Consider the following 14,739-nt stretch of genomic DNA (forward strand, 5'->3'; position numbering starts at 1 on the left):
CTTATCTTTTTTTACCACCTTTATTGCCAAAATTCCCGCGCCTGGCGCTACACATCATAGGTAGTGAGTTGTTAGACATGTTGCATGTGTGCCATGTGTCCCACTAAGCCGAAGAGTCCGGGGCATATATCTATCCAAAGTTTTTGGATGTTCCTGTTCCAACCCTCCTTATAAATAGATGTCTCCTTGCTCAATTACTACTCTTACCTCAAAGACTCCGCCCTCGATCTCCAACCCTAGCGCCTCTGCTGGATTTCATAGTTGTCGGAGAACAAACACTTAGTTGTCGTGCCTTCTTCGTCGTCGTACTCATGCTGGCCGCGACTATCCGCGTCCGTCGTCGCCGTAGCCATCTGCAACCACCAAGCTAGGGTGTGGCATATAGAACTGATTGGCCTCTCCACCTCGTCGAACATTTCCTCGTGTTCTTCACCATGGTAAATAAATCGCTGATTTTTACCACTTGTTTGATCTTAAAAGTTACCAAATATATTCAAAAGCTGTTTTTCCACTATCTCTTTGACAACACTCAATCATCCATCTATATTTGCTCAGTGCTTTTACTTATGTTGAAAATATGGGTTGATTTCTCACTTGTGCAAAATTTTGAACTTGTTCAAATCTGAAACCAACTTGTCTTGAGAAAAAGTGAAAGTCTTAGGTGAATTACGTAAACATCTTCAGACCATGTTTTTATCTTGAAAATCTTTTCAGAATGCATATGACCTCTTCTATTCCCTTCACATCTCTAATTCTTTCACAGGTACTTGTCCGTGGCCGAATCACTTCGATCTCATAGTCTAAATTCGTTTGCAGACTTCTTGCACATACATCTGGAGTCATGTGGAGGCAGCTCTTATTTGAATCAATCTATGAAGCTTTTTCCCAAGTCAATGACTATGGCCAAAGATAGAACTCCTAAGAAAGTAGGAAGACAAATACATGTGAACACTGCCAAAGATCTTCCACCTGCACTATATACAAGTGTGATCCAGAAGAGAACTACCAACAGCACAAGAATCGGATCCAATGGATCCGAAGATATTGGGTAGAAGAATGGTTCAACTACCAGTTTATCACGGATGAGTGTGCCAACAAGAATGCGGAAAAGGCTCCTTGGACTGACATTCTCTATAAAAATCTGCATCTGAAGTCAAAGGCTGAAGCTATCAAGATTGGCTTCTTCCTGTGCATGGTAAGGCCTCCAATGCCAACACATCCAGATCCGTCCAGCATTCATGGATGCACTGTGGCTGATGAAACATCTGAGGAAGAATATCATCCCCCTTTTAGTGATCTGAATCCAATGGAGAAAGCAAAGGCTTCAAGGCCTATCTCCACGACATCTCAGGCTTTGCGATCAAGGCCATCTGAACCAGCTGAAACTGAGTATGTGTCTCATACAAATAGGAGACTAAAGAGAAAACAAGTTGTTGCCCGTGGAACAAAGCCGTCCGTCTCCTTGATGGATGTTGCCAACGTAATTGAAATCTCAAATGATGATTTTGATGGTGAAGTCCTCCGAAGCTTATCAACCAAAGGATGAAGTGGCCAAACGTCTCAAAGACTTGCGTGTGATTGATGCAAATATCATCAACTAGTTCATTGATGAATGGTTTGTTGACCCCTCTCTCACCATTGATGCCCTTTAGCTTCCCATTGGGCTGAGCGTCACCTTCCAAGGGCTGGTGAACAAAGAATTAACTATTGCTCAAAAGGCTGTGGATCAACACGAGAAGATTCAGCATGAAAAGGCTCTCTTTAGGAGAAATGTACACAAGCTCACATTCGAGCAGATACAATTCTATCAGCTCTTCATGAGAGACTTAAAGGCAGAATTTGAGAAGCGTTGTGAAGTTGTCAAAGACACTCAAGCATCTAAATATCAAATATGTGAAAATGGTCCAAGCTCACAATAAGATGCTAAAGAGAAAAGCACTTGGCCAGCCTGCACTTGAACCAAGAATCATTGAGATGCCAAGGCAAGGTTCAATGTCTTCGAGCTAGCCTGCATCTTTAAGACAAGAAATGGCAAGAATTATCTTCCTAACACGCTTCTATGGCTCAAGAGCACCTCCTCCTTCCTCTGATGTGGCCAGCAAGAAGATGAAACAAGCTGAGGCACAAGCCCGAAACCGAAAATCTGCACCTGCTTCTGAAGCTCAACCTATCAAGAGGCTGAAGACAAAGAAGACAAGGTATTTGGGTTCGGCCCAAGTGCCCAAGCCCCGTCAAGCTCCTTCTTCCACTCCACCTAGTCATGAGGAGGCCCTGCTTGTGACGCCTATCTGCATGGCTCTTCCTGCCTTTGAAAATGCTGAGAGGCAAGTTGTTCTTCATGAGTCTGCTACCACAAATGCTTAAACAATAGAAGATGTACCAGCTGTTGAACCCACCGCAGCTGAAGACATAACAGTGACGCTGTTGAAGACAATGTTGAAAGAGAAAATGAATTGTGCCTGAAATTGATGCACGAGTGGTATCATCACCACCACAAGATGATAGTGAATATGTGGGCATTGGCACCCCTTTAAGGCCAATTGTGTCTGAAGCCAATCCCAGCACTCCGCCCACTCTATTTTCAACTTGTACAAAGATAGCGTAAATATCCATCTGAAGCCATGGAAGTTGAAACCACTCATCGTGCGTCACCACTCAAACGGGTTCACCGAGGACCAAGGACGGTTGTATCTTTGATGCAACGCATAGCTGAAGATGAAGTGTCTGTTACTCCAACTGCATTAGTCGATGAAGTTTTCGGGATTGAAGATGTTTCTCACGAACAAACTAAGATCAAAGCCAAATCAGTTGAAGGCATTGCTCCTCATGATACCGTTGCACGTCCGAAACCACCAATTGCTGAAGGCGCAGCCAATGCTCCATCTCCTGATGGTCCTCCTGTTTCTGCTATGCAGTTGACTGATGACAATGCTAATAATATTGTCATGGATCGCAATAGGGAAGGAGAGATGGTGCCAACAAAGTGGCTTAGGCTTGTTCCGCCACCAAGGACGGGCCCCCAATATGAATTCAACATGTTTCATCGTCCAAGAGTTATGAATCCTATGATCAGGCTTCCAAGTCTTCGACAACTAGGACCAGCACGTCCTCTTGTCTTTAGCGTCAGGGAATTCAGGCTCAACAAAACATTCCTTGATTCTAATAGGAATCCCTACAGGCGTCAAAAGATTCAATTTGATTGCTTCTAGAGTGCATCACAATGTACCAACTACATGTGTGTGTTGTATGGCCGGAACACGATCTTCCCTCACAAGCATCTTAGCATGGAAGCCATGAGTGGTATTCCTTGTTCTGATCAGGCCCTAGATTGTTTTTAGGATGTTGGACTATTACCCTTCGTTGTGGATCACGAGGACTGGAATGAAGAACTCATTCTTCAATTTTATGCATCTCTCCACATCTGGACGAGATATGAAGACATGGGATATGGACTTCATGATCCGTGATGAGCATATCAAAGCTCCTGGTATGGAATTCTTTGCCACCACTCCAGTTGTTGCATCACGCGAAGATCTTCATTCGAAATCTGCTGCCTATGAAGTAGCCACACAAAGCATATTCCAAACTCCTGAGCCAAACATGACTGAAATGTTAACACTTCTGAAGCCTTTGGCCTGAGATGCAGATTTGCCCGCAACATTCTTTGTTGATGATCTTCAATATGTGCTGAAGACTATCTACCATATTCTCCGTCATACCATATGGCCAATCAAAGGGCATTCATATTCAAGAAAGTTGGAAGGGGCATTGAATACATTGATCTACAATGTTGTCTATGGCATCACGTTCAATCTTCAAGACTTATTTTTGCGAACCATGGCTGCCAATAGCAACAATCTCTTTGAACTCAAGTTATGTGATACGTCTCAAACGTATCTATAATTTTTGATGGTTTCATGTTGTTATCTTGTCAACTTTGGATGTTTTATGTACCTTTTATATCTTTTTTGGGTCTAACTTATTAACTCAGTGCCAAGTGCCAGTTCCTGTCTTTTCTGTGTTTTTGACTCTTTTCATATCTGATTTTGGAACGGAGTCCAAATGGAATAAAATCCCTGAAATAAATTTTTCCAGAACGGAAGAAGATCAGGGGACTTGAGGGCCAAGGCAGGAGAGCCACGGGGGGCCCACAAGCCGTGTAGCCGCCACCAGGGGGCGGCGGCTACCAGGCTTGTGGCCTCCCTGGAGCCCCCCTGCCCTAGCTCTTTCGCCTATATATTCCCTAAAATCCAGAAAAAAATTAGGGCATCCACGAAAACACTTTTCCGCCGCCGCAAGCTTCCGTTTCCGCGAGATCTCATCTGGAGACCCTTCCCGGTGCCCTGCCGGAGGGGACTTTGGAGTTGGAGGGCTTCTACATCGACATCATTGCCTCTCCAATGACTCGTGAGTAGTTCACTTCAGACCTACGGGTCCGTAGTTAGTAGCTAGATGGCTTCTTCTCTCTCTTGGATCTTCAATACAAATTTCTCCATGATCTTCATGGAGATCTATCCGATGTAATCCTCTTTGGCGGTGTGTTTGTCGAGATCCGATGAATTGTGGATTTGTGGTCAGATTATCTATGATATATATTTGACTCTTTGCTAATTTCTTATATGCATGATTTTATATCCTTGTAAGTCTCTCCGAGTCTTGGGTTTTGTTTGCCCAACTAGATCTATGATTCTTGCAATGGGAGAAGTGCTTGGTTTTGGGTTCATACCGTGTGGTGACCTTTCCCAGTGACAGAAGGGGCAGCAAGGCACACATCATGTTGTTGCCATCAAGGGTACCAAGATGGGCTTTTATCGTAGATATGAGATTGTCCAACTACATCATGTCATCTTGCTTAAGGCGTTACTCTGTTCTCATGAACTTAGTACACTAGATGCATGCTGGATAGCGGTCGACGTGTGGAGTAATAGTAGTAGATGCAGAAAGTATCGGTCTACTTGTTTTGGACGTGATGCCTATAGATATAATCATTGCCTTAGATAACGTCACGACTTTGTGCACTTCTATCAATTGCTCGACAGTAATTCGTTCACCCACCGTCTACTTGCTTCCATGAGAGAAGCCACTATTGAACACTACGGCCCCCGGGTCTATTCACAACTATCGTTTCCACTTTTGCTTTTACTTTGCTTTGTTTCTTTTTTGCTTTCAGTTCTTACTTTGCAAACAATCTATAAGGGATTGACAACCCCTTCATAGCGTTGGGTGCAAGCTCTTTGTGTTTGTGCAGGTACTTGTGACAATCCTTCACAGGATCGATACCTTGGTTCTCAAAACTGAGGGAAATACTTACCGCCGCTGTGCTACATCACCCTTTCCACTTCGAGGGAACACCAACGCAAGGCTCCAAGGCCACGGGGGAATCCTTTGCATATTTGCCAAGGAAGTCCCTAAAGGCGTAGCCGTAGCAGAAGGATTCCTGGTGCCGTTGCTGAGGAGTATCAAGACAAGAATAGTCTCCCGTCAACACACTTGTTTCTGGCGCCGTTGGAAGGTATTTTGTTGCAGTAGCAGAAGTATTTCTGGCGCCGTTGTCGGGGAAGGAGAGATCTATCCAAGTAGGTGTCACAAACTCATCTCTTGCATTTACCTTCTTTTGCCAGTTGCCTCTCGTTTTCCTCTCCCCCACTCCACATTTGCCATTTTCATTTGCCTTTCTCCTTTGCCGTTTCCTTTTGCCTTTTTGCCTTTTTGCCTTTCTTCTTTGCCGTTTCCTTTTGCCCGTTTTCCTTGCTTGCTCTTAGGCTTGTTCGTGAGAGATCTTTCCTCATGGCCAAACCAAACTATTTCAGAAGGTTGGAACAGATTGAAACTAGTGTCAAAGGTTTCATGTCCTCTCAGTTTGACCAAAATAGTTACTTCCGTAGGGAATTAAAGGAGAAAAATTCTTTTATGGCCTGTTTGGAAAGGAAGTTGATGATATGGCAAAAGAATTCCTTGCACTAAATTCTCAGCTTGCTCACCTTGAAAAATTGGTGGGCCAAATTTCTGACAAGCACGCTACCTTAGTCAATAAGATGGCGGCTAAACCTGAAATTTGTGATGAAGATCACGAAGATCTTAAAGTGCTTGATGTGACTCCTCTTGAATCTTTGTTTTCGCGTGTCAAACCTATTGATGAAGGGGCTAGATATGAATCCACTTTGGTTGAAAAACACCCCAATGATTCGGAGCCCACCTATCTTAATGATAAAGGTGTGGAGAGTGGAGTAGAAGAAATCAAAATTTTGGGTAGTAATGAAACTCCCACTTTGGATTTCAAGGAATTCAATTATGATAGTTGCTCCTTGTTTGAATGCATTTCCATGATGCAATCCATTGCAAACTCTGCACATGCTTATAGCCAAAGCAAACCCTTTACCGCGCATATCATAGATGCTATGATGAAATCTCTTGAAGAGAAGCTCGAACTAGAAGTCTCTATACCTAGAAAACTTCATGATGAGTGGGAACCTACTATCAAAATCAAGATAAAAAAACTATGAATGCAATGCTTTGTGTGATTTGGGTGCTAGTGTTTCCGCGATTCCAAAGTCTTTATGTCATATTCTTGGTTTTCATGAGATTGAAGAGTGTTCTCTTAATTTGCATCTTGCGGATTCTACTGTCAAGAAACCCATGGGAAGGATCGATGTTGTTCTTATTATTGCAAATAAGAACTATGTACCCGTGGATTTCATTGTACTTGACATAGATTGCAATCCTTCATGTCTCATTATTCCTGGTAGACCTTTCCTAAGGACTATTGGTGCTATCATCGATATGAAGGAAGGGAATATTAGATTTCAATTTCCTCTAAAGAAGGGCATGGAGCATTTTCCTAGAAATAAAATAAGATTCCTTATGAATCTATGATGAGGGCTACTTATGGTTTGAGCACCAAAGATGACTATACGTGATTCCATCACCTTTTGCCTAGCTAAGGGCGTTAAACAATAGCGCTTGTTGGGAGGCAACCCAACGAATCTATCCTTTTTTCCTTCTGTTTTGTGTTTTCCACACTTTCATAATTCTGTTATGATTCTGTTTTTCGTGTTTCTTTTTGCGTTTGTGCCAAGCAAAACCGTTATGATTAGTCTTGGGGATGATCGTTTGGTCATGCTGGAAAAGACAGAAACTTTCTGCTCACGAAAAGAATTTTCATTTTTTCTGTAAGAGCTTTTGAGTTGATTCTTTTTGCTGCTGATTTCTACGCAAATTCTTCAGACTGTCGTAATTTTTCAGAATTTTTGAAGTACCATAAGTATACGAAGTATACAGATTGCTACAGACTGGTCTGCTGTCAACAAATTCTATTTTTGTTGAGTTGGTTGCTTATTTTGATGAAACTATGGATAGTATCGGGGGGTATTAGCCATGGAAGATTGAAAATACAGTAACCCAACATCAACATAAGTAGAATTTAAGTTTGCTACAGTACCTAAGGAAGTGGTGGTTTGCTTTCCTATACTAATGATATCACGAGTTTCTGTTTTAGTTTCGTGTTGTGAAGTTTTCAAGTTTTGGGTGAAGTTCTTATGGAAAAAAGATAAAGAGTGGCAAGAGCTCATGCTTGGGGATGCCCAAGGTACCCCAAGATTATTCAAGGATGCCGTAAAAGCCTAAGCTTGGGGATGCCCCGGGAAGGCATCCCCTCTTTCGTCTTCAATCCATCGGTAACGTTACTTGGGGCTATATTGTTTTTCACCACATGTTATGTGTTTTGCTTAGAGCGTCTTGTATCGTAGGAGTCTTTTATTTTTGTTGTGTCACAATCATCCTTGCTGCACACCTAGAGAGAGAGACATGCACTCACCGTGATTTTGTCGAGGTTCACTCATATCCTTTGGTAGACAATTCAGCTCACATGTGCTTCACTTATATATTTTGAGCTAGTTGATTTTGCTCTATGTGCTTCACTTATATCTTTTAGAGCACGGCGGTGCATGGCTTGGTAGTTGATCTATGCTATGAAAGTAGTCTCAAAAGGGGTAGTTATCCAAAGGGATATGAAAACTTCAACCTTCATGTGCATTGAATAGTTAGAGAAGTTTGATTCATCTCAATTAGTTTTGAGATGTGGTTGTGGTAATATTGAAGTTATGATAGTAAGGTGTTGTGGATCTAGAAATACTTGTGTTGAAGTTAGTGATTCCCGTAGCATGCACGTATGGTCAACTGCTATGTGATGAAGTCTGAGCATGATTAGTCTATTGATTGTCATCCTTTGTGTGGCGGTCGGGATCGCGCGATGGTTTATACCTACCAACCCTTCCCCTAGGAGTATGCATTGAATGCTTTGTTTCGATTACTACTAAAACTTTTGCAACAAGTATATGAGTTCTTCATGACTAATGTTGAGTCCATGGTTTAGATGCACTTTCACCTTCCACCATCACTATCTTCTTAGTGTCGTGCAACTTTCGCCGGTGCACAAAACCCACCATTAGCCTCCCTCAAAACAGCCACCATACCTACCTACTATGGCTTTTTCAAAGTCATTCTGAGATATATTGCCATGAAACTACCACCATGACATGTGCCACCACTTCTACATTGCCATTGCATGATCGTAAGATAGCTAGCATGATGTTTCCATTAATGTCTATGCCATGCTAGATCATTGTCACGGTACACTACCGAAGGCATTCCATATAGAGTCATCATTGTTTTAAGTTTTGAGTTGTAAGTGTGATGATCATCATTGATGGAGCATTGTCCCATGTGAGGAAATAAAAGACGCCGGCGAAGCCCTTTTTGAGGCCAAAGATGCCCACCAAAATAAAATAAAAATATATAAAAAAGAGGCCAAAGAGCCCACCAAAAAAATGAGAGAAAAAGAGAGAAGTGACAATGCTACTATCCTTCCACGCTTGTGCTTGTTAAGCACCATGATCTTCATGATTGAGAGTCTCTCGTTTTGTCACCATCGTATAGCTAGTGGGAAATTTTCATTATATAACTTGGCTTTTATATTCCAATGATAGGCTTCCTCAAAATTACCTTAGGTCTTCGTGAGCAAGCAAGTTGGATGCACACCCACTAGTTTTCTTTAAGAGATTTCACATACTCTTAGCTCTAGTGCATCATTTGTATGGCAATCCCTACTCACTCACATTGATATCTATTGATGAGCATCTCCATAGCTCATTGATATGCCTAGTTAATGTGACCATCTTCTCCTTGTTTGTCTTGCAAGATCCACCACACTCGACACCACTTATAGTGCTAAAACCATGGCTCACGCTCATGTATTGCATGAGAGTTGAAAAGGTTTGAGAAAGTAAAGGTGTGAAAACAATTACTTGGCCAATACCGGGGATGTGCATGATTTAAATTCATTGTGCAAGGATGATAGAGCATAGCCAGACTATATGATTTTGTAGGGATAACTTTCTTTTGGCCTTGTTATTTTGAAAGTTCATGATTACCTTGCTAGTTTGCTTGAAGTATTATTGTCTCCACATCAATAGCAAACTATTGTTTTGAATCTATTGGATCTGAACATTCACGTAACATAAGAGGAGTTACAAAGGACATCTATGCTAGGTAGCATGAAAGCATCAAAAATTTATTCTTTATCACTTCCCTACTCGAGGACGAGCAGGAGTTAAGCTTGGGGATGCTTGATACGTCTCAAACATATCTATAAATTTTATGGTTTCATGTTGTTATCTTGTCAACTTTGGATGTTTTATGTACCTTTTATATCTTTTTTGGGACTAACTTATTAATTCAGTGCCAAGTGCCAGTTCCTGTTTTTTCTGTGTTTTTGACTCTTTTCAAATCTGATTTTCGAACGGAGTCCAAACGGAATAAAGTCCCCGAAATAAATTTTTCCAAAACGGAAGAAGATCAGGGGACTTGATGGCCAAGGCAGGAGAGCCACAGGGGGCCCACAAGCCCTGTAGCCGCCACCAGGGGGCGACGGCTACCAGGCTTGTGGCCTCCGTAGAGCCCCCCTGCCCTAGCTCTTTCGCCTATATATTCCCTAAAATCCAGAAAAAAATCAGGGCATCCACGAAAACACTTTTCCGCCGCCACAAGCTTCCGTTTCCGCGAGATCTCATCTGGAGACCCTTCCCGGTGCCCTGCCGGAGGGGACTTTAGAGTTGGAGGGCTTCTACATCAATATCATCGCCTCTCCAATGACTCGTGAGTAGTTCACTTCAGACCTACGGGTCCGTAGTTAGTAGCTAGATGGCTTCTTCTCTCTCTTGGATCTTCAATACAAAGTTCTCCATGATCTTCATGGAGATCTATCCGATGTAATCCTCTTTGGCGGTGTGTTTGTCGAGATCCGATGAATTGTGGATTTGTGGTCAGATTATCTATGATATATATTTGAGTCTTTGCTAATTTCTTATATGCATGATTTTATATCCTTGTAAGTCTCTCCGAGTCTTGGGTTTTGTTTGGCCAACTAGATCTATGATTCTTGCAATGGGAGAAGTGCTTGGTTTTGGGTTCATACCGTGTGGTGACCTTTCCCAGTGACAGAAGGGGCAGCAAGGCACACATCGTGTTGTTGCCATCAAGGGTACCAAGATGGGCTTTTATCGTAGATATGAGATTGTCCAACTACATCATGTCATCTTGCTTAAGGCGTTACTCTGTTCTCATGAACTTAGTACACTAGATGCTTGCTGGATAGCGGTCGACGTGTGGAGTAATAGTAGTAGATGCAGAAAGTATCGGTCTACTTGTTTTGGACGTGATGCCTATAGATATAATCATTCCCTTAGATAACGTCACAACTTTGCGTGGTTCTATCAATTGCTCGACAGTAATTCGTTCACCCACCGTCTACTTGCTTTCATGAGAGAAGCCACTAGTGAACACTACGGCCCCCGGGTCTATTCACAACTATTGTTTGCACTTTCGCTTTTACTTTGCTTTGTTTCTTTTTGCTTTCAGTTCTCACTTTGCAAACAATCTATAAGGGATTGACAACCCCTTCATAGTGTTGGGTGCAAGCTCTTTGTGTTTGTGCAGGTACTTGTGACAATCCTTCACTGGATCGATACCTTGGTTCTCAAAACTGAGGGAAATACTTACCGCCGCTGTGCTACATCACCCTTTCCGCTTCGAGGGAACACCAACGCAAGGCTCCAAGGCCACGGGGGAATCCTTTGCATATTTGCCAAGGAAGTCCCTAAAGGCGTAGCCGTAGCAGAAGGATTCCCGGTGTCGTTGCTCTGGAGTATCAAGATAAGAATAGTATCCCATGAACACGCTTGTTTCTGGCGCCGTTGGAAGGTCTTTTGTTGTAGTAGCATTATGCACCATGGATCATGCGCTTCCTTAAGCGCAGAACAAATACAGGGTTTCTGCCTTCTGATCATAGCCATGGAATGTATTTTCCAGATGTGGAAGTCATACATGAAAACATTTACCCATCCAGGAGCAAGAAACCCATTATTGAAGGCACTAGTGGCACTACTCACATCGAAGGGCTTCTCATTCCATCGGATCAACTGATACGTCCCAAAGATATCTATAATTTCTGCTTGTTCCATGATCTTTTGGGTGACATTGTTACATGTTTTGCTACACTTTTATATCATTTTACACATATTTGGACTAACCTACTAACTCAGTGCACCCAGTGCCAGTTTCTGTCTGCTGATGTCTTTTTTGCAGGGGCTTTTACCCAATTTTCCGAAGCCCAAAAAATCCAAAAAAATATATAAAAAAATCAGCGAAACGGAAGCTTCGGGATCAATGACGGAGGGGCAGGGGCCTCCCAGGCGGTGTGCTGGCGCGGCCAGGGCCGAGGCCGCGCCAAGAGGTCGCCTGGATGGGCCCCACCTCCTCCGGTGCCCTCCTTCGGCCTATATTTAGTGTTGCGTGAGGAAACCCTCACACACTTTCTGGAATCGCGAATTTTTCCATCGCTCCGCCGCCGTAGCGCTTCCAAGATCGGGAGCATCAGGAGACCTCTTCCCAGCACCCTGTCGGAGGGAGGATTGACCTCCGGGAGCTTCTCCACCGCCATGGACACCTCCGGATGTGCCGTGAGTAGTTTTCCTTGGACCATGAGTCCATGACTAGTAGCTATGTGATGTCGTCTCTCCAATCTCATGCTTCAATGGTTAGTCCATGTGAGCTGCCCTACATGATCAAGGCATCTATGTAATCCTCTTGCTTTTGCTACGCTCGGTTTGTTGGGATCCGATGGATTATGAGATTATGTTCAGATTGTTATGAGTTATATTTGATTATCCTTTTATATTATGTTCCTTAGTGACTCTTGCATGTTCTCCGTTGCTTTTTATTGCTTTGGACAAGTAGTAGATCGTAACTCCAAGAGGGAGCGTTATGCATGATTGTGGGTTCGGGCCCCTCGATGTCTAGCTTGAGTGATAGAAACATGAGACTAGGGGGTGTGCTTGTTGCCACTAGGGAGAAAACAACGGTGCTTGTGACCAAGGTTGCAAGGATTGTTTCCCGTACGCATAGTTCGTTAATGCAGTTGTCCGTTGCTTTGAGTTTACACTTTGGGTGGGGCTCGCAACTTAATACCGGAGAGATGTTCTCGATAGATATCTCAATGTGGATGATTAGTAAGTAGATATTGATGAATAAATGGTCTACTTGTCTTGGCGTATTGTCATTACTATTGAACCTCTAACTATCAAGGAGCATAATTAGCATTGCGGTGCGATCATAATTCTGTCGATTGCCCAACTGTGATTTGTTTACCCTAGCATAGTTGTTTATCATTTTTTTGGAGAGAGACATCACTAGTGAACATCATGTGACTCCGGTCCATATCGCCATCATTGTTTACACCTCCACCATTTACCGCTTTATTTACTTTTCTGTTGCAATCACTATTACCTTCCCGCTTGTGTTTTGATCCTTTGCAAACTACAAGGTCAGAGAGATTGACAACCTCTCTGTACTCGTTGGGAGCAAAGTTATTTGTTGTGTGTGCAGGTCCATGTCTTCTGATAGCGCCAGGGTGGAAGACACCTACTTGGTGAGCCTAGGAGTCCTCCTAGTTTGACAAATCTTACAGTCTCCGTGTAAGGGAAATTTGCTGCTGAGTACATCTCCACCTTCCACTTGGGGTATCCAACGAGGGGTGATAAGTATATACATCATCTCGTCATCATCAAGCCAGGGCAAGGATAATTGGACCCATTTGCTGCCCAGAGCCAAGTGACATTGCAACTGGAGCCAACACTAGCACTCTGCCTCAACAGCCCCAACCGAGACGAGAATGTGCAATGACCGATCGAGAGCTTCTAGTCTCTCTGATTCAAAATAAGGATCCACATCATGAGTGGACGCAAAGACAAATGCATTTTGTTGTAGAATATATCAATCGTATTCACAACCTTTCCACCAAGAACACCCATGTTGCTCATGAGACTTGGCGGCAATCCTGGAAAACATTGACAATGCTGGCTTGTGAGGATGATCTTCATGAGGACGGCTTCGACAGGAACATCAGATTATGTGCTCCTCCTCCTCACATGAGATAGTGGCGCAAGACGTCATCTCTCGAAGACAGTGACTATTCTTCTTCAGCATCGTCCGTTCATGTCCAACTTGCTAACGATGAAGCTGAAGATGTCACTTCTCCTCCAGCACCAACAGATTCCCACGACACTGCACCAACCTCCACCGACCTTGCTACACCATTGTCTTCGACTCATGCTAGGGACGAGTAGTACATAATGTCTTCGCCCTTTTTGTCATTGGATGACAAATGGGGAGAAGCATTGGATTGATAGTATTTATACGAGTCTATATGGGATCGGTGCTGCTATTTTGTTAAGTCTACAACTCTCGTTATGAACATTTTCTCTTTTGGGTTGTAAAAATTGAATCCTGATGGACGCCTACACAATTTCTGTTTATCGTACCTTTGGCGCTATTCCATATCTGATCATATGTGCCCGAAGTCATTTAGCAGATGCCCTTTTTTCATTATGCATTTCATTATCTTCATGAACATCTCTAAAATGCATAGTTATTGGATTCCAAGATATAGAGGGAGATCTCCACAAATTCAAACCTTCCATGTGCTTTTGCATTCAAAGCAAAATCTTCATAAGCACATCTTCAGGGAAGCTCTCTATATATTTCTATCATGAACTCCAAGTATTTATCTTCACATATTTGTCATCAATCACCAAAAAGGGGGAGATTGTAAGTGCATCTAGTGCCGCCCTTTGTTGGTTTTAGAGTATTGAAGACAAACGTGGTTGATGGACTAATGTGTTTGTAAGAGTTCACGTATTAATAGAGATAGAAGTCCGTGGATATTCGGTTTAACCATCAAACACGACCCCCAAAAATGTACGAAGACATTGTTGATGGCCGAAGCCATTGGTGGTATGCGAACACAATCGCTTGAAGATAATGAAATGCGAAGACGAATTCTTTTGGTAGTTTTGTTTCTTCTTTCCTGAGTCGTGAGCACCACCATACTATTAAGTGGGGTCAATGTGATCGAAGTCAGACACTCACATGATGCTCAACCCAAATACCCATGTCTTCGAACGAAGACTATGAGAGGAAATCTCTTCCAGAGTTGGATGAGTCAGCATTGGTTGTAGCCCAAGTAATGTTGCCACATGTGTCTTTGAAATCCGACATTTGGAACACGTTTCCGTTGGTCATTGACCCACTGCCATTTTGGTCATATAATGTCGAGTTTCCTGTTCGCTATAAATGGCCCACCCCCTCCACCATATGTTGGAGGCTACACAAAGTTAGATACAACTG

This window comes from Hordeum vulgare, chromosome 2H (genome assembly GCF_904849725.1).
Source record: "Hordeum vulgare subsp. vulgare chromosome 2H, MorexV3_pseudomolecules_assembly, whole genome shotgun sequence".
NCBI classification, from domain to species: domain Eukaryota; kingdom Viridiplantae; phylum Streptophyta; class Magnoliopsida; order Poales; family Poaceae; genus Hordeum; species Hordeum vulgare.